At 40.9% G+C, this 21,448-nt stretch overlaps 1 long non-coding RNA gene across 14 annotated transcripts in view; it reads right to left on the bottom strand.

The window, feature by feature from the left end:
• Nucleotides 1-21,128, bottom strand: part of LOC105292048 — a 54,338-nt gene extending 33,210 nt beyond the window's left edge. For 3 of the 14 annotated variants that reach the window (XR_002780301.1, XR_002780302.1, XR_002780300.1), the window contains exons 1-8: nucleotides 20,741-21,128; nucleotides 17,097-17,219; nucleotides 16,592-16,715; nucleotides 15,613-15,678; nucleotides 14,924-15,002; nucleotides 10,874-11,034; nucleotides 9,548-9,952; nucleotides 8,100-8,311 (exon numbers count right to left, since the gene is read on the bottom strand). This is a non-coding gene — a long non-coding RNA (uncharacterized LOC105292048). Of the gene's footprint in view, nucleotides 1-7,780; nucleotides 7,860-8,099; nucleotides 8,312-9,547; nucleotides 9,953-10,873; nucleotides 11,035-14,537; nucleotides 14,656-14,923; nucleotides 15,003-15,612; nucleotides 15,679-16,591; nucleotides 16,716-17,096; nucleotides 17,220-20,509; nucleotides 20,626-20,649 lie in introns of those variants that run through there. The other 11 variants (XR_002780299.1, XR_002780308.1, XR_002780309.1 and 8 more) reach the window with 10 other exon arrangements.
• Between the last annotated feature and the right edge of the window lie 320 nt (nucleotides 21,129-21,448).

Below are 21,448 nucleotides of genomic sequence, written 5' to 3'. Positions count from 1 at the left end.
GTGTTAATCACCTTTGCCAGTCTGCCCTGGGTGTGACCCCTAGACAGTACACCAGACCATGGACACTGGTATCTCTGGTGAGGGCCTGGGCCCTACCCCTTTAAGAAAAGCTTAACTCTCCACATCCCAAATTCACGCAGCCCACCAAAACACAGGCAGACACCGCTGACAGCACAAATTCACTTTATGGCAAGGTTTTAGTCCTCGAAGTTTCATATAAGAATCTCATCTGTCTATCTCATAAAGACCTGGGTTAGGGATTAATTTTACAAACACTTACACCATGTTCAGTGCGTGCCATGCATCTTTCACTCCAGGTTTCAGGCCTCTGCAACTGATTGGCAAGTAGGGGCAGATTACTCAGTGTTTATGCTATGTTAGAGGGAAAAAATCCAGGGATTTAGAAACTCTAAAGGTAAACTTAGCAAGGCCTCTGAAAGGCTATTTAGAGACAGGGCAGAAGAAGGGGTGCATTCTCTACCTTTTGAACAGTGTTTGGCAAACTGCAGCCTGTGGGCTAAATCCGGCCTGCAGCCTGTTTTCAAAATGTTATTGGAACACTTTTATAAAAGTGTCATTGGAACACAGCCACACCCACTTGTCTAAGGCTGCTTTTGCGTTGCAATGACAAAATAGTTGTAACAGACAACGTCTGGCCCACAAAGCCTAAAATATTCATCATTTGGCTTTGCAGAGAAGTCCACCAAGCTCTGCTTTAGCAGGTCTCTCTGAGAAGCAAGAAAATCCCAGGACTCTGCCTCTGCCCCGTGGGCCCTGACCTCGTTCTCCCCCAACCCTGAGCTGTCCAGATGCCGGTTTCGCTGTTATCTGGTAATTCTTCCCAACTACTGGCCTAAAATGCACCCCGTTTTCCAGTTGTGAGATGCCCGGTGAAGACACAAGTTATCAGAGATGTGACTAAATTCAAGTTCACTTCCCAGCTTCACACTCACTCAACACTGATGAGCACCGAGGCCTGCCCTACCTGTGCACTTGACGTCAAGTACAGGAAAGCCTCAAAGAGGATGTTAAAGGATGTGGGATTTCACCAGAAGGGGTGAGAGGAGGGAGGGCCTTCTAAACAGAAGAGGCAGGAGACGCACAGGGACGGAGGTGGCCGCGCACACTGGGGTGAACCCTCGGAAAGCCAGCTGCTGAGAGCAGGCTGCGTGAGCTGGAGCGGTAGGACATGCAGCTGGGGGAGTCCGCTGTGAGGTGGGGAGGGGCCCTGTGGACAGCGCTGACAGGTTGAGGTGTTAGGCAGGAGGGTGTCTCTAAAGAATTTCCGTGAGGCTATGACATGATCCGATCTCCATTTTGGGAAGATCGTTCTGACGGCTGGGGTGAGGCAGAGGGGGTGGGAGGTGTCTGTGCCCTCCCAGGCACTGCGGTGCCCTCCCCCTCAGGTGTAGTCTGAAGACCCCTCATCACGCTTCCCTACGCACTCCAGGCCGTTTGACCCTTTTTCCCGGGAACTCAGAGCACTGTCTGGACAACTACACAAATGGTATTGTTCCCACCCCAAATCACCATTTTCTTGACTGCCTCCTAGCATCCTAGATGGATGCTTCTCCGTCCATCTGCAGTGAAGGACCAACTGTTGTTTTGTTTCTAAATTCTAATCTTCTATAGACCAATATTTTTATAAAATATAAAGGCGTGTACCTGGATATCATGGCAATGTCAAACTGCTTTACGAGTTTCTAAATGCGTTCTTATTTTTGATACTTATCTTGAAAGGGGCTGATAAAAAAAGTTTGTGGACGTCCAGTTTCTGGTCTGACACGTAAGGAGCGTGTGGAAGTCATCACTCCACGCTAGTGACAAGTAAAAGGCTGAACAAACTGAAAAATCAACAAATCTTCTTAGGTCTGTAAGAGAAAAGAGGTCGCAGGGCAAACAAACCGCTGCCCCGCAAACTGGAGAGACAGGTGAATCCAGAGAATCGACTTACCTCATGGGGCCCGGGGCCCAGGGCTGGGGCAGGAGAAACTGAACGTAACTCACAGATTGCTGGAGGCTCAGAGAGTCAGAAACTTGGGGAGGTGCTGTCACAGGGAGTTCCCCACACTTTTGTGAGTTTTCTCTCCCGGAGTTCAACCAGCTTCTCACAGTGATTATCAGAAAAAAATCCTCTCGCGTTTCTGAGGTTCCAGCAGGAGGAGGGGTAAAGGAATCACTGTGAAGAGTGCCAGAGCATTCTGTTCTTCTTAACGAGATATACTGTCAGGAGAAACTATGTGAACAGAGCCTAATCTGCTGGGGTTTTATTAGAGCCTAACTGACCGGAGAGAAAATACCCACTTCCAGCCGGCTCTAGCCTTCCACGCAGAGGAAGGGAAATATGCAGCTCCAGCCCACTCTAGGCATCCTGTCCCACCTACGGGGGTTGGGTGACTGAGAAGCACTTCTGAAGTTCAGGCAAGAGGCACAGGCCCACTAAGAGACTGAGACCTGATCACAGGGCTACTGACACCTCCCCGCCCACCATGCCCCATCACCATGTTACCAAGGCCTATTTACGACAGTTCCTTTTACACAGGACGCCATGTCTGGATACCAAGAAAAAAATTACTAGGCAAACGAAATAAAACTAAAAGGCAAAAAGCAGTTTGAAGAGACAAAGCTTCGGAACTGGATTCAGATATGGACAGAGATGTTGAAAATCTTAGACCAGGAATTTAAATCAACTTTGATTAATGTGATAAGAACTCTAATGGCTAAAGTAGACAGCATCCAAGACCTAATAGGTAATGTAAGCAGAGAGATGGAAATTCTAAGAATCAAAAAAGAAATGCGAGAGATAAAAAAAAGCACCGTAACAAATTAAGAATGCCTTTGATAGGCTTATTAGTAGACTGGACACGGCTGAGGAAAGAATCTCTGAGCTTGAGGATGTCTCAGTAGAAACCTCTACAGCTGAAAAACGACTGAGGAAAACAGAATAGAATATCCAAGAGCTGTGGGATAACTACACACGGTGCACGTGTGCATAATGAACATTCCGGAAGTACAAGGAACAGAAAAAACCTTTGGAGCAGTAATTAATGTTAGATAACCAAACCACAGATCCAGTAAACTGAGAACAAGAACAGGACACATGCCAAGGCGGGGAAAAAAAACCCTACACGTAGGCATGTCATATTTAAATTGCAGAAAAGCAAAGATAAAGTCCTGAAAAAAAAAAGAAGAAGAAAAACATTTTACTTAGAGAGGAACAAAGGTAAGAATGACATCTGACTTTTCGGAATCATGCAAACAGGAGAGAGTGGAGTGAAATACTTAGGAGAGAAAAAACTCATCAATCTAGTCTTCTGTTTCCTAAAAAATTATCCTTCAAAAGTGGAGAAGTGAAGACTTTCTTAGAAAAACAAAAATTGAGACTTTGTTGATAGTAGACCTGTCTTGCAAGAAATGTTAAAAGACGTTCTGTAAGAAAAATGATGCGGTCCAGAAACTCAGATTTATATAAAAGATAAACACAGGAAAAGGAGTAAGTGAAGGTAAAATAATTTTTTCTTTTTAATTGCTCTGACAGTTTGTTCAAAATAATAAGAGGAATGACGTATTTGATTATGGATGCCTCTGTGTGTGTGTGTGTGTGTGTGTGTGTGTGTGTGTGTGTGTGTACACACATACAAGCTTATGTATGCTTATGTGATAAATCCATAACCACAGTGGGAGATTCTGACACCTTTCTGAACAACTGACAAGGAGAAAGAAAGAAATAAGTAATTATATATATTGAATTGTGAACAAAGTCTATACGGCTTAGTGATCATGCTCCTTGGTTTTTGCCCAAATGCATTTAAAACTTTTATCCATGCAAAGACCCGTTAATAGCAGCTATATTTATAATTGCCAAAACTCTGAAGCAACCAAGATGGCCTTCATTAGGTGAATGGATAAACTGTGGCACATCCAGACAATGGAACAGTATTCAACCCCAAACAGAAATGAGCTATCGAGCCATGAAAAAGACATGGAGGAATCTTAAATGCATATTCCTGTGAAAGAATCCGATCTGAAAAAGCTAAATGCTATGTGATTCCAATTATGCGACATTTTGGAAAAGGCAAAACTATGGAGACAAAAGATCCGTGGCTGCCAGGGGTTAGTGGGAAGCGGAGGATGAATAGGGCACGGAGGATTTTTAGAGCAGTGAAACTATTCTTTACGGTACTATAACAGTGGGTAAATGTCATTAAACAATTGTCCAAACCCATAGAATGAACAACACTTGGGGTGAACCCTGATGCAAACTATGGACTCTGGGCGATGATGTCGCGGCACTGTAGGTGCAGCAGTTGGAGCAATGTGCCATCTGCTGGGGGATGTTGATATGCGGGAGGCTGTGCATGTGTGGGCGTGGGGACATGGAAAGCTCTGTATGTTCCACTCACTTTTACTGTGGACCTAAAACTGCTCTAAAAATAAAGTCTATTTTAAGAGTCTGTGGTCTTCCACAGTCCATGAACCACACTTACTGTTGCACTGTGGACTGTGGCCTTTCTAGGTACAAAGAGCCTGACTCCTCAACCCTATGTCTCCAAGTATCTCTTATAGTGGGAACAGTGTGAGATTTGAGAGGTTTTAAAAGGTGGAACTGACCGAATCTGAGAGAAGCTATGAGAGTAACACTGACCTGATTTGGTAGCTGGGCCAAGAACAAGGCCATGAACCAAGACAAAATGTTGAGGCGGGCAAATAAGAAGCAGGGCTGGGGTAGAGAAGACGAAGCAGGGCGGGGTCAGAAGCTGCCCCAGTACAGAGCTGAAAATCCAAGACCAAGGCTCAGGCAAGGAAGCAACGCTGACATGAAAGGCAGGGTCCCAGAGAGCAGGAGGCTTTGGGGGTTCGCCAAGGGAGGTGGCCAGTGAAAGCAAGAGTCAGGGGCCGTAAAGAGCCACCTTCAGGATTTCTAACCCATCGGCTAGACTGTAAACTCTGTCGGGGAGGGATCATGCCCGCGGAAGGGTGGCCTCCACCCCACGCGCAGCGCTGTGCAGTACCCAGTATCTGGTAGGTGCTGAGTAAGTACTTGTGGAATGGATGTCTGAGGTAATAAGATGCAGATAACATTACATACTAATTACTCAAGCATATGCTGTAATCCACACTCATCAAGTTTCTAAAAACAAAAATACTCTTCGGTGTTTTTCTTGGAAATGTTTTGCCCCTATCTTTAAATTTCTATGCACAACTGAAACTGAGTACACTTAATTCATTGACACGTTTAGGGGATAACGCCAACGAGGAGCACTCGCTCTCCTCACTTTCCCTGCTTCGCAACACCGCGCAATCACAGTGAAGAGCTCATCTCTGACGACTTGCTTTTCACAGGACCATCACGACCATATCATGCAATTAAAAAAAAAGAAAGAAAGAAAACATATTGTTTTGAGAAGTCCAACCTCTGGGAGAATAAAACTTACACCACTATGAAAGAACAGAGTGTGTTCCCTGCCTGCTACTGGACTGTGAGTTCCAAAGCCCCTGGATGTCCTGCTAGCACCTGAAACCAATGGCTCGGCCGGCTCGCACTGGACCGTCTCGTCGACCGTCTCGTCTCCCCTCTCGTCCTGCTTCCCCTGTCTCAAATCACCTGATCGCGGAAGCTCTCTGGAAACCGCCGTTGACATGCTTTTCCTTCACCCTCGTATGCAACAGGTCGCCAAGTCCTTTTACTTCTAGCATCTTAGTGTCCATCGAGCCACTGACATCTCTCCTTCCTCTGGCCACTCTCTTAGCTCAGGCAACTATGCTCTCTCACCTGGACTACTGTTGGCAAAAATCACCTCATTAGATTCTCACCATCGAATCGTGCTGGCCTCCGGTGCACCTCCCATGCCATCACCGAAAATCGCCTGAAGCAGCTGAATGTAAAACAAAGGGCGATTCTCTGTCAGGCAGATAAACGCCCTCCACAGCCGGGCCCCTGCTTACTTTCGTCTCTCTTTCCCATCTCTGCTCCTCTCAGACTTCTCCCGGACCCCAGTGCACCATGCTGTGCCTTGCCTTTGGTTTTTGCTCTCCCTGCCTGGAGCCCTCTTCCTTCAGGGCTCGACCCCAATGCCCCTCTCCTCCAGGAAGCCTTCTCGGACCTTGCCCACCCTCTGTCAGGCTTGGTTACGGACAGCTCCCCTGTGGTCCCACAGTACCTGGCCTTCCCCTCACCACGCTGTGCTGAACTGGCCTGTTTATACCCGTCTCTCCACAGTCGATGCTAAGCTCCAAGCTCCACAAGGGCAAACCCTGCGTGCTGTCCACCATTTTCTCTCCAGGCCTGAGCCTGGTGCCCACTTTCTTGTTTTCAGGGAATACGTCTCATTCATATTTGATTCCCTGGATTTATCGCAATGTTAAAACACAGAAGGTATGCATAAATGATAATGAATTCTGCTGGTTCAAATTCGGTTCTGAGATTAACATACTTTAACTTGCTACTTATACCCATATTCAGTGCCAAAATGTTTATGACACGTACAGATGATAGTAGACATTAATTTCTACCATATATAGAAAAACTATTACCAAGAATATGGTTGCGATTCAAAGGTCTGGAAACTGAATTTCTTGAATTGGGTACATGCATCTTGAAGTTGGCAGCATTTGCTTTGGAGTCAAAAGCATCTGATCATCACTTACTAGCAAGTCATTTCATCTTCCTGGGACTTACTTTCTTCATATGAAAAACAAGTCTTCTAAAATAGCTTCAAGAGCCTGAGAGTGGAAGTGGCCTGCTATTTTTATGCATTACGTTTGAAAGGTATTTTGAATAAGAAAATTCCTGGAAAAAAATTAAGTAGTCTACCAGTGTGTCTTGCAACTGACACTGTAGTATATTCATGCATAAAGTTTAAAGATGACAAGTGGGCTGGGGTAGTTTAGCAATAAGTTGTTCTAAAAACATTTTGTGGAGAAAATATATATAAACAATTACAGACAAAATTATAAAGTGCCTGGTATTTTAAAAGAATACACAGAGAATACAGCAATCACGCCAGAGTCAGGAAGTCTAGTGGTAACCAACCTATGATTTGCAGTATTTGTAAAAATTTTTTTAAACTGTCTAAAATTACACCGTTTCTTTTTCTTTTATTTTTTTTAACTGCTAGATAAACAGTATTACAAGATGATTCCACAACGCTCGGCCATTATACAGACTCAGAACTCTCAAGTCACTGACCTAACGTAGCCCTTTCACAACACACAATCCATTTTGGCGTCCACACGGGCAATGCCGTGTGGTTGGGGATGCTGGAATCAGCATCGCTACGTATAAAATCCTGAGTATCTTAATGCCTTTCATAACCACTCCGATGGAATCTATGATTTATATACATTTAAAGAAACGCTAAGAGACCCTACATCTCTTCCTTTTACCAAGTTCCCAAGTTAAAGGGACCTCGGTCATATTATAGCTTCCTATTTTAACCACCTAAAATTAGATGCATATTTGAAAAGGCGCTTAGCTGTTTAACCGTCTTGAACACTTTTAAAAAGTAATGCACAGAAATACCTGTATTTTCTTAGGTGGCTCAAAATAGCTTCTTAGTAAAGCCATCAGCCCTCTATATAATCTTACAAATGTATTCTTTATGCAACTTTTTATCTATACGTGATCTTGCTGTTTTAATTTTGGAGTTCTTCCAAAAGGACTTTAAGTTCTTTCGCTATTTTAAGCCTGAAATAAACTCAAAATTTTAAAGTATTATAGTGTTAAAGATTATGCATTTAACATACCAGAAAAGAATAAAATATCATACTCCTTACTTACCATAAAAGAAGGAAAATAACATTTTGGTTTCCACGCACAAACAGATTGAACATCATAACCCAGAAGATACCTCCAAGCCCTAGTTTTAGGAGAATGAACATCCACTTGTTTTTTTCATTCAAGCCCACTTATTTAAATTCAAATATTACTCTTTTTTAAAAAGCATGCTTCATTTCTGATGAGTTCCTAAAACACAGGAAGCTATTAAATATACTTTGGGGCAGTGACATACCCCTTCGACACCCCAGCAAATTCTAGCCAGGCCAGGTTCCACCCCACTTCCAACAAACCACAGCCCGGCGCACCGCCCCCCTCCTACCTGATGTTCTTCTCCTCGTCATCATATCTAAGCGCCTTCAGAACTCAGCCTGCCACACTCTGTGAGGCCTGCTCCAGCAGTTTCGGCTCTCCTCGTTCTCCAGGGTTCTGAAGGCTCTCATTTCTAGCAATGCGCACTCACGCTGGTCTCCATCTGCTTCTTTTTGCTTTCCCCCGTCTCCACTGCCCAAGGTAAACGCTATGAGAACCATGCTACGAGAACAAACAGATTGGCTAGATTACTGTTAGGTTCCCAGTGCCTAGAAGTGCTAGATAATGCGGGGCTTCGGTAGCTGCTTAAGGATAAATGACTACTGGTACATAAAGATTCCACATGTGCATACTAGCTTTCACCCAGGTCATTTTTAAGGGCAGGGATTTTGTGTTATCTTATGTCATTTGTATCACTACAGTCATGACCATAATGGGCTAAAGACGAGACTATAGTTAGTAGCGTTGAAAAATGGGTCCCCTGAGCCTGGTGCTTCACTCAGAAAAGTTAAAGATTTATAACACTGACTTTTATTAGAAGGATCACTATAATCAGTTAACCACATCCAATGTTTCTTTAAAAAAAAAAAAAAAAATAGAAGCTACATCTTCCATCAATTTTAAAGTCAATATATATGATGAAAGATCAGAGTAAAAATTATTGAATATTCTTTCAGTGGGTCTCCCCAAAAATATAGCATACACGATTTTACACAGACCTATGTCTCAGTAAGTTCAATTTAACAATATAATTTCCACCAGGATTTGGAACAGAGCTGTTTCTTGCATTAAACACCCTGTAAAATAGTTGTGTTTTTAGGAGCTATGTACTAGGGAAAAATACTTAAATTTTTTTTTCTTTTTCCTACTGAATACATATAGTTGAATTAAATAAGCATTAAATGCAACACCACTGATCACAAATTATAAAGATAATCAATTAATTCCATAAATAAAAAATGCAGGGAAGATGATAGCAACAGAAGCTAAAGTGTCTATAAATTCAGAAATTATTATAACATATACATGAATGTCAAGTCTCTGTTAACACTTGGAAAATTCCCCCCAAGTTTCTCCAAGCAACCTGTCAGCTTTGCAACATCTTTCTACAGCATGTCTACCTTTATTCCTTTACATAGAAGGTGTTTCCCCCCAAAAAAGAAGCAATTTTTTAAAAAGTATTTCTCTAAAAATAAGAAAATGCTTTTTGGTATCTGGCTACAAATGATTTATGAGAGTGTGCATGTTTTAAGATCCTAAACAAATCCAGTTAAAGCAAAAACCCCACAAAAATGTAGGTGTCCTCCTTGTCTTCCCTTCCACACACATGAAATCACTTCTAGTCTTAAAAAGAAATACTCTATATAATGATCATATGAACCACAATGCACTCCTGGGCATTTATCCCAGGAAAGTGTGAACTTATGTTCACACAAAAACCTGTAAACAAATGCTTACAGCAGTTTTATTTGTAATAGTCAAAACTGGAAACTCTTGTCCCAACTGATGATGGTTAAACCAACCACGGGCCAATCACACCACAGAATACTACCCAACATGAAAAAAGAACCAATTATTGATGCATGCAAGTTGAATCTCCAGAAAATTATGCCTAGTAAGAAAAGCCAATCCTAGAAGGTTACGTACTATGCGATCCCATTTATGTAACATTCTTGAAAAGACAAAATTTCAGAAATGGAGGACAGACCAGTGGCCGGTAGGGCTGAGGGAAGGGCGAGGAGAGAAGTGAGTATAGACTCCGACGGCACGAGAGATCCCGTGGTGAAGGAAGCGCTGTGTCTGACTGTGCCCACGCCGGCGTCCAGGCCGTGGTGCTGTACCACGTGCTGTAAGATGTCACTGCTGGGGCAACCGGAAAAGGGTACAAAGGATCTCTCCATTACTTAGTACAACTGCATGGGAAATCTATAATTATCTCAAAATACAGCATTTAAGATTAAAATAAAAAAGAAATACTCTAGTGTAATAAATTGACTCTGCCATATTGAGATCTGAGCTTAAGAAGTCATCACAGCACTTTGATTCTTGTAAAAACTACAGGAGCAGATGAAGTACTAACTGGGTTACTTGCAGCAGTTCCCGCGAGTGGCATCGGCATCTGCGGATCTCCCCAGGTCCCCCCACCCCCGGCCAAGGGCCATCCTGTCAGACACACCCCTTCACAGTGTTCACACCACAGGGGCTGGACGCCTGCCTGCCACAGGAATCCTGTTTTCCTATGTCACCACGAAGGCCACAATAAGGAGTTTCGCAATGGCAGGGCAAGTCATTATTATTCAGTCTCCTCAAATGTAAGAACTCTGTGAAAACTGCATGTCAACCTTCTTTACATAAATCAAATGTTCAAACACATAGCAAACGCCCTGCCAGTCAAGGCAACTATTTCTTGTACATGAGTTGAGCTAATAGATTTGTTGAGGAGAAAATGTTCTATTCCAGAGGGACTAATATAATTAAAATATATATGGACATGTATCAAGTCTTTTTTCTCCCCAAAACATAATAAGGTCACATTAGAAAGAAATTTTAAACCTACTCTAACGACAATGGATTGCCAAAAGAACTGCTATAATGGAGAAAGGCATTTTTTTGAGGCCTCTTTTTCAGGTATAAACATTCATTCGACCCAATAAAGGCATTTTAGAAAAAAAGTCAACATATAAAGTTGATTTTCTTCTAAACTTTGATTAAAACAGAAAATGTTTGCTGATACTCTACAATACTAAGCACTTCAAGTAAAACTGGTGAACAAGGAGCGCAAACGTTCTTCAGAATGACAACTGAGGATTTTAATTAGAAAAATACTATAGTCTACAAATAGGAACATCCAAAACATTTAAACCACTTGAGCCCTTGGATTTTTCCATGTCCTTTGCAACTAGATTGAGCAGACCCCAGGAAATTTCAAAGACCGACAGTTGAATCTGAAAGAAAAAAAAATCCATTTAGTTGTCATGATCACTGTCACCATCGATCCCTCATATCTTACACTCCACCAACTGCACTTAACTTTGCCATGCACTTAACTTACGCTCGGGAGAAGACAAATCACTAATCGATTATGTACACTAATTAAAAATGCTACCTTTAGGAGGCATTTCAATAACTTTGTAGCAGGGGTGAGTATTTCTTGTTTACTTTTAAACACATTTGACAACCCCTGAGCCAGGATGCACTGAACATTTGCAAACAATGCTACAGTCTACATAAACTATCAAACTGCCCCCTAAAAGTAGTACTACAATTCTGCAACTGGTGAGGTCACATGGGAAATAGAATTATATGCTAATTTGTTCCTATATTAAGTTATCCTAGAGCGTCAGATCAAACACAGTAAAATGAATTCTGGAAAAAAAAAATTAAGTAGATTGGTAATGTACTGTAGCAAAGCAAACTGTTTATCTTAATAGATACAAATCCATGAAAAATTTTTAAAACCAGGGTATTTTCACCTTTTCGAAAGCTAAATGTTTTAACCAACCCCAGGCAATGACTTGCATGATTTAAAAACATTGCATAAAGATTTTCCCTAAAGGAGAACAAGGGCAAGTTATTTTTTTTTTCAAGGAGAGAAAAGAGATGGAGAAGGGCATAATATCCAAAAGAGAATTTCTCCAGAAAAAGTTTTACTTTATCAAATATTTAGTAGATATAATTCACAAAAAGTTCTACACAGGTACTGTAAAATGAACATACAGGTTTAAACTAAATAATGGGGTCAAAAGTTCTGACCATAATACATTTATTATTCTACTTATTATCCTTGCATGGATTTATCTGAAGAAAAATATGCTTTATTTAAAAATAACTATCAAAAACTCTATATCCATGTTTTTTCCTGGAAGGCATATCTCTAGATATGCCTTATCCATAGATACATTCTATGACTACTACACCGACTTAAAAAACCATAAACCAAATTAATCGTTGAAGAATTTGGACTACCAGGTTTATACATAATGATGGTACATCCCTCATATTTCTATCTTCAAAAGTTCTTTTAATAGAAAAAGGGAAAGAATTTGGGGGAAGGGGTGGTGGAAAAATAAAATCTTATACCATCTGAAACCATGGGACCAGTATTTTAAAAGCATCTAGTTTGTTGCAAGACACACTAAGATGAGTGACAGAGACTGTCGGTGTCCCAGACAGATACCTGGGAAAAATAAATAAAATAATTTTTTGTTCTAGAGTCTAGTCTTTTTCCATTAAAAGATATGTTTACATTGCAACATTTCCAATGCCATGCTACAAGAGGACTAGGACTCACGAAGAGCCATTTGAATTTCCTTTAAATCATAACTAATTTTTAATTTCTAAAGGGATTTTACCTCTCGCTTTTAATAAGATTTTATCACTATTAGTTATCATAAAATATGTTAGGTTCCCATGAAATATCAGTTTGACATCTTGTTTAAACACTTACTTTTCTTCTATATATTACTATTTTCCCCTCACCAAGTGAGATATGGAGATACTTATTCAGGCATAAAATCTTCAGGCTCCTTGATGGACTATAAAATAAAGCTATATCCGTCTCTGCTATCATTCGTTTGAAAGACCTTATTATGTATTGAGATCTTAATCCATAAAAAGGTGAGAATTCCATTTAAAGAGGGGGTAGAAGTCTGACAAAAATGAAAACACGCACTGATGCCTACAATATCAGGACTTAAGTAAATTAATCTTCATTCCCACTGAAAGCAATCTGATGTCCAGGGACTGGGAATTATTCTACCATAAAATACGGCACATTAAATACTACAATATCCCATTTGAAATGTCTTAGGATAATTATTATGTCACCTACAAATGACTGTATATATAGTTATATTTTAATATTCATTACTGTAAATTCTAATGCAAAACATGTTGAAATTGTAAAAATATTAAGTAAGTTAAAGATAAGATCAAGTAAATCAATAGCTATGCTATGGCTAAAAGTAAGACTCCAAATAAAATCTGAAAAAGAATCGATAAAAACAAGGGCAAAATATTTGGACCCTGGTTATCACAAACGACACTATCATTCCTGATGGTTTGCATATAAAACTCCTTATCTCCACTAGCTAGTTGAAAAGAATGAAAAGCTTCTTAGAACCAGCTAAAAAGAAAGTCTTTACCGTGCTCCTTGAAAAAGCTCATTTTCACATTACTCAGGCTTCATTATGCTAAATCAATATTCGTTTAGTCACTGGGGTTATTGACATATTTTAAAATAAAAGTATACCCTTCAGCTACTGCACTCATTACAGGTAATTTGTCTTGTCAGAGAGCAGGGAATATTATCCTAGTCTTTCAGGGGCTGACAGCCCATGGAAATACCTCCCCATGGTTACAACTGTAAATAATTTTAAGGTAAAATATTGAAAAATCAATGACTGTTTCCTGCAATCTGTCACAAACAAATCAATCATAATCTGTACTGCCAGAGAGTATGATGTGAAGGAGATGGGAGCAGATGTAATTCTTGGCTGGAATCTCTCATTTCAAAATCACTTCACATAATGGTGTCATCATTTAAACACTTAACAGTCAGTGCAACTGCCACTGTAACGTCTAGTTGGACAAAACCACAAGGAGGAGGAGGAGAAATGCCATCACTATTATGTTAACAAACATTTAATTTAAATGGCTGCTGTATTAGAAAAATCCAGCTGAAAACTCTTCTACCTAACCCCTGTCAGAGTTCTAAATTCATCAGGGCTGCTTTTCTAGGTACTAATGCTTAATAAATTAGCATATGACTCAAAATTTGACTCTCTAACGCATGTCTACCTATTGTTTTAAAAGTCTATTATAGAGAATAAAATTTGGAATTAATAAATGAGACATCTGGATTGTGGAATGCCCATAATTCGATCTATATAACAAAGACAAAAAATAGTGTCAGAGATGTCAAGATTATACTTTTAAAGTAGGTCTAGAGGTCTCAGTTGCCCAGATATTAAATTTTATATTTTCCTTCTATTAATGAATATTAAATTTCAACTTTGTAATATTATAGCATATTTTAAGATGACCAGTAAGACCTATTAGTCAATTCAAAAATAGCCTTGCATTCCATACATACGCTACATCATAGAGCGATGTTTTAAAAGCCGGAGTACTAACCCAAGTATACGAAGTGTAAAAGTTGGTCCAGGTCATAATACTGAATTGTTCTGCAAACGTAAACTGCTTTTCAAGTAATCACTTTGATACCACCGTTTTTTTTCCTAGGCTACATTTTAATGGTTTCCTCAGCTGTTTACAACCTCCACCTAGGCATGAATCAAAGAATCTGAGATTGGTATTATTTCCCCTTCCTGTTGTGTTAACCACATCACTTGATTGAAAGATTAAAGAGTCTTTTCCTGAAGATTTTTGTTTTTAAATGCATACTAGCTCCTCTAATAGAAGAAATTAATTTTATCACATTGCTTACCAATTTCCTAATGATATAATTAGACATCACGAAGCCCTTTATTTTCCTACTAATATCCCTCCACAGATAGAGTTCAGGGAGTAGATAGTTTTGGTGACTAGAAAAGTATATGATTTTTCTTAAAAAGGAAAAAAAAAAAAAAGACATAAATGCCATTATACAATCAAGCCTGCATAAACAAACATTCTTAGATGTAGTAACTAGTCTTTTATGAGGTTTACATTTTTAATGTAACCTGCATATTCAATGTTGCGACCTAGCTTTAGAAGACAGCTTTTCTTATTGGTACAAAATAAATATCATTTTTATTCTTCGAGACTCTTAGATCCATCCTTTTAACACCAACATTAGGTTTTTGAAAATGAAACAGCATGTGAAGAAATTACCGAAGAGATCCAGAATAATACGGAGTCCTCCACTCCATCTGAATCCCTGCGACAGCTGCAAAGTGAGCAGTAAGCCAACCTAATGAGAAGAAAAGGAAAGCATTACTCGTAGCCTAGGATTACACGAAAAATGGAAAGGGACTTAAAGCTGTGAACGAGGAACAGAACCCGTGTGTGTGAGCTCCTGGCCTGCGGTGCACCAGCGCAGCAGGGGCTGGGCCCGGCTGACTCCCTGGCAGAGCTCTGGAACCAGTTGTCAACCACCACGTCTCCCACTCGGAGTTTGGTTGTGGCTGGCAATAAATCGGCCTGCAGAAGAGAGCATTCCCCCAGAGGAGGTAACAAAGACTGGGAGATAAATGAGGACGGCTCAGCAACCTGCTAAATGCACGCACATCAACCACAAACTGAAATGACATCTAGTAGAACTGTGCAGGCAACCATCACAGATCGAATTCTCAGAAAGACGCTATTTTAAGGGTGCTGAGTATGCCTAGATGAGATTTCTCAGCTCTCCAAAACACAACCCATAGCTCTAAGAGGAGCAGCTCAAAACCTTAGCACAGAGAAATCAGATCATTTTCATATCTCAAATGTAAAGAAATTGCTGTCTACTAGATAAAGTTCTTATATGTAATAAAGGCTTAGGATTACAGAGGAAAGTATTCTTTTAAAAGAGATAATATTACCTCCCTATCTTCGGAATCTCCTCCTTCCAATAGCCAGTACAGTAGCTCCATTATGAACTGTAGAGTCTTAAAAAGAAAAACAGCAATAGTTAGCTTCATCTTTCCTATCACTTCCTTCCTTCGTGGAATTACAATTTAATTACCGATACTTCAATTGATTTTATTCCTGAATGATACATTTCTCAAAGAGCATACTCTGGCTATTTCCACTAGAGAACATTTAGTACAACCTTCTCAATTAATCAAGCATAACCTATTACTGCTGAAAGGACATGTTTTCTTCATATTCTCAAAAGAGTGGGGACCCTCCCACTCCCCCGTACTTATTTTATATAAAAGGGGTATGAGTTTTAATACATTTGAATACCATGAATATACATGACATATAAATCTTAAGTATAAATTTTGGCTGACAACAGATATAAAACTCAACCAATTCACATATATGTTTAGATTTTTCTTAGATTTACCTTCAAGAGCAAAAAAAAACAAACAAACAAAAAAAAAACCAATCCTCTTATCTTTTAAATTCAATAACTTTATATGTGGTTAAAAAAAAAAAAAAAAACCTAACCTTAAAGGCAAACAAAGAGAAATCAGATTGCTCGCTGCTTAACATTTTCTTTGTGTTTGTGTTGCGTATTTTCTAACTCACTGTATGCTTCCACTCTTGGTCACACACACGAAAGCCCACCTCCATAAGACATCATCAGTGATAGGGGAACACAAGTATGCTATTTAAGAACAATTATGTACTTCATACTTAAGATTCACTTTAATGCCTTTCGAAGTATTCACAGAGAAGCATTTCTTCTATTTCAGACTCCACTGCCTTCTGTAAAATTAGCTGTTTTTTGGTCACAGAACCACCTTTTTTTACTTAACAAAATATTCTCTATCATGAAATCCAGCTCCTTGCTCTCCCCACTACACAACAGAAATATTCCGCAAGATAATTTTTTCTCATAGCTGCTCTCACCTGCTTATAATCAGGAGCCCCAATTTTGATGAGAAATGACAAGCTGTACACACAACTGTGTCTTCTTTGTCATTAACAGAGTTTAGTACTCGTGACTGGACGTGGTACTCCCACTAAATTTATTCTAAAAAGAACCGGGTAATGAAAATAACCAAAAACTGTAAGTTGGTATAAACACATTATTTCCTTTAAATAACAATTCAATTTCTAGAAAAGATCATAACCTTAGTCTTAATTTTTATGAAAAGCATCAAGTTTATAAATTTCACTACCCAGTGATATCATTAAAAATAACTTATTCAGGGTATTTCCATGTATCAAAAATTTTTCCATTTACTGAGGCTTTGTTTAATGCATTAGTAAAATTTTAATAACCAAAAGCTCCAAATGACATTCTCTACATTCTGTGCTTAGTCCCTGTTATCAATATAAATACTTTGGAGAAACTAACAGCGATGCTATTTGAGGTTCACTCCACACACAGGCACACTGTGCAGACACTCACTTGCCGATGAGCCTGGCGATGCGCAAGGACAAAGTTCAGTCAACATCTGGAGGAACCCCATAGTTCAGAAGTCAACTGAGCTGAAAATATCCGAATGTGTTACGGAAGCATCATACTTATCACCTGCACAGAAAATGGAAATGATTCTGTTTAAGGAAACACAGAAGGCCAGTTAAATACTTTTGGGATATTAGATATGAATATCTAATCTAATTTTCTCCAAGGTATCACTCCATATTATGGCAAAAAATAAAATAAATAAATAAATAAAAAGAGTTGTATCAAGGTATGAAATATAATTAGCCTGAGAAAAGGCTAGAAAAATGGATTACATAAATGACAACTGCAGGAGAAAATGATATTCTCTTCTCCTGAACAAATGTTAGGTGCATCCTCACTAATAAAGACTTAAACTCAAACTACATTACGACATACTGGTTTTCAATTTTGAAGCATCTAAGTTAATTTGCCAAGCTAAACTGGTGCTCAGGTATACTCGAGCTATAAAAATATTGCAGATTTATGCAGAAATAAGTCATAGGAATCACACTTCACAGTAGTGCTATAAAAGCAAACCAGTCATTACCGAGCAAGAAAAAATAATTCCAAGATTTTACATCTTCTGAGAGTTGCATCAGCTGCTATTCTATTAAGAACAATTATCCTCTATAAAACAGGTAACAATTATACCAAAAAGATGTCAGAAATCCAGAATCCAGTACAATGTCGAAACTGAAGGGAAATATACAAAGGTATTGCAATATTACCACAAAACGGGCTGTGCTATCTCAGTTAAAACATTATTCCAGACCGATACTGTTTTCATAATCTGTAATTCACTCGAGGTTACATGATTTCATTTACTTGCACGTTATCGACTGAAGAACATTTAAAATTTTTCTAAGATTTCTATAATGCAAAAATATATCAATTATTAGTGTGAGTCGTTAAAATACATGATAGGTTATTAGTTCACATTGCTACTTCATTTCTTTTAACATAGCATATCAAATTTGAAAATAATACATGGATAATAGCATGGAGAAGCTGATCTTAGCTATCAGAAAAAAATTCTGATGGGGGAGTTGGGGGATCAGTAAAGCACTTATCTCAAAATTATTGCTCTTGTTTTAGTTTCAACAAACAAATCTAAATAAGTCTTTGATTTGAGTTTACCGTGTAATTCTAGCCAGCTAATTATGCTTGGAGTCACGAATGAGCTGTGACTCTACACCTGGCTTCTCCGATCATATGCCTATGGCCACCTCCACTTTCATTTCCTCTTTCTACAATGAGTTTTAATATTAAAGAAAAACAGTCACACATCTTACATACAGACTGATGGACAGCCAGCTTCCAGGAAATCATGATCTACAAAGGGGGCGGGGGGCGGGGGACTCTTAATGCAATACTTATGTTAAAGGGTATTAGGTGCTGGGTAAGCCAAGTGTAATATGATCAACAGTATCCGTCTTGCTATTGTTTTTGCATTCAGAGATTTGAAGCCAAGGACAGTAATATTAATTAAGTGGTCATCCAGGTTATGATTCATATCCTTAATCTAATAGAGGCTAAATGCACTATTCACTTGCTCATCAATTCAAATTTGCAGAACGATATTTTGGAAGAAAGAAAACAGTCTTTTTTTTCTATTTCTGGAAATAAAAAACAAGGCATTCCATAAGCAATGTAGCTAAGTATCTGATGATATGAAAAAAGAAATTGTTTTAGATCATTAAAACATTCTAGGAGACTGTTTTCCAAAAAATGGAGGGGCGAAAATTTGTAATATATTTACCTTTTTTTATTATATTCCTGTTTCTGCACATCAAGCATGCCTTCCTCTGCAGATTTATTCTGAACACTAATAAACGTGTTTAATATACTGCTCTATTTATGCTTTTCTTTCTAAATTAGTAACCATTATTCCACAAAGAGCACAAAGAAAGCCGACAAAGGCATTGCCAAAAAGCCACAAGTAGTATTAGGACATGCCAGAACACCTAACATTAAACTATCATTTCTCTCTACAACTTCTGTTGCCAAAGTGCTCACAAAATCTGGAAGCTCAAAGACAGGTTTCAAGTGCAATTAAATTCTCCAAAAGCAAAACTGTACAAAAATAGGCCGCCCTTCTTATGTCACCATTTTATAGACAACATTTTCTCAGGATCTTAATTAAGATAACGATGCACACCTGTGTCAACATTCTCTGGAAAGACAGCCTTATCAATCATAATCCTTTAAGTACACTCCAAAACAGCAAAGCGATATGACAGAAGCAATCTGTTGCCTTTCCTAGTCAGTGTTGTGTCTCTCCCACAAGAATGATGAGATCTTTAAAATACAGCAGACCTACTTTTATGAGTCTTTAAAGTTTTAACTGTAAACAGTTATTACACTAAATAAACAGGAATAACCTCTTTTGCACTTGATTTAAACAATGACAACTGTACAGCCAGAACTCGAAGAGCAAGCTCTTCTGCAATGTCTCAGCAATACAGCTGTGGATCTTATTTTAAAGTTTTCAGTTTTAAGAGTTATGCATATCTGGATCCGTGCAGACACGACAAACCAATAAATCCTTATGAACTTTTAAAATTAGAATTCTATAAGTCCGACGTTAAAAACAATCAGGGCATACCTATTCCTAGTCTAAGTTAAAATGTTCAGAAAGATACAAATGCAATAGTTAGCTCCCTCCCCGCAAACGAGTCGTCTTGGTAACCTGAAATAAGAGGTAGATGGCTAGCTGCCACCTGTGCTGGGGGAGAAAGCTTCAGTGACAAGAGCCTAGGGAAACTAGTACTAACAAGCAAGCAGGTCCCCAAACGGGAAAGCTGATGAACAAAGGAGGGAAAAGTGGGGAGAGGAGAACCTATCATCACCACCACAAGATAAAAAGTTAAAACCTCGTGTTTACCACAAAAAAAAAAAAAAAAAAAAAAAAAAAAAAGAAAAGAAAAGAAAAGAAAAGAAAGAAAAAAAACCGTGAAAGCTTTCATATGAAAACGGAGAAAACCGGCCGGGTGCGATCTGAATTCCGTGTGCCTGCTAATGACCAGCTCTTCCCTTTCATATATTAACACAAGTGAATCTCAGACGCCGGGCGGCCGCGGCCAGCCGCGCTGCAGAGCCATCAATGTGCAAATAAAGCAGAAAATAGAGACATCCTTAAAAAATGAGTCTTAAATTTGACGTAGAGCGGAGGTGACAACCACAGCAACAGAACCATAAATTCTGAATGCTTCAATATCTTTCAGGATTCTCCCGTCTTGAGACCAAAGAATATAGAAAACGACAGTAAAGAAAAGGGGGAAAAAAAGTGGGGGTGGGGAGACAGCCAGCGGCCCAGAGCGGCAGGATGATATGAATGATGCCGGTGACAAACTCAGATGCTCAGCGGCACAAACCTGCACGGTTCCATTTCCGAAATCGGCATCCTGGACGACAGCCGAGGATGAAAGCCGCCGCGCGTGGATGGAGGGGACACGCCCACGCGCGCGCCCGCCCGAGGACCGTGACAGCAAGGGGAGGCCCGCCCCACACTTACGGTGCACCAGGGGACACGAACGCGGCTCGAGGGGCGAGACGCCCGGCCGCGACGGGGCGGGGACCGGCGGGACGGAGCGCGCGGGGCTCACCTCTCAGGCGCGGCGCGGGCCGCGGACGCTCCCTCGTGGCCGGCGCGAGCTCCCGGCGGGCGGCGCGCGCGAGCCGCTACCGACCGTTACCGCGAGGGGCTGCGGCGGCAGCGGGCGGAGCCTGGGGCGGTCGCTGAGGAGCGGAGGGGCCGCGAAAGGCGGGAGCCGACGGAGCAGGGGCGTGGGGGACGCGGCGAGGCGCTGCCCGCGACCCCCCGGGGCCTAGAACGCGCGCCGGAGGACCCCGCTCCTCCGCCGCCCGAGAGGCCGCCGCCGGCCGGCTGCACGCTCCGTCCTCCTCGGGCCGTCCGGGCCGCTCGGCCTCGTCTCGGTCTCGGTGGGGCTCGCAGCCACCTCGGCGGGGCTGTACCCGCCGCCGCTGCCACCGGCTTCCCGTCTCCATGACAATAGTGCGCCGACGCCCCGCCCAGCCCCCCCACTCGGCGCCGTGACTCGGAGGGAAGGCGGCTCACGTCCTCGGGGGGCGGAGTCAACGGAGGCCAGAGTCCAATTAGAGGTGAAGGCAGCGGGGACAGGGCCGCGAGGACCGACAGGGTCTCGGGGAAGGTCCGCTCGAGGGGCGGGGCCTGGGGAGGCGTCAGGGCGCATGCGCGGAGTCGCGCCGCCCTGCGTGGAAGAGGGAGCCGCACCGGCCGGTGTGCGGGGGCCGGGTCTTAGGAAATAAAGTGTACCTCGCCCGTCGAAGTC

The sequence above is a fragment of the Pteropus vampyrus genome, unplaced genomic scaffold, assembly GCF_000151845.1.
Source record: "Pteropus vampyrus isolate Shadow unplaced genomic scaffold, Pvam_2.0 Scaffold51, whole genome shotgun sequence".
In the NCBI taxonomy this organism is placed as follows: domain Eukaryota; kingdom Metazoa; phylum Chordata; class Mammalia; order Chiroptera; family Pteropodidae; genus Pteropus; species Pteropus vampyrus.
Note: the sequence above shows the minus strand (reverse complement) of the source record. Positions and strands in the feature narration are given on the sequence as shown.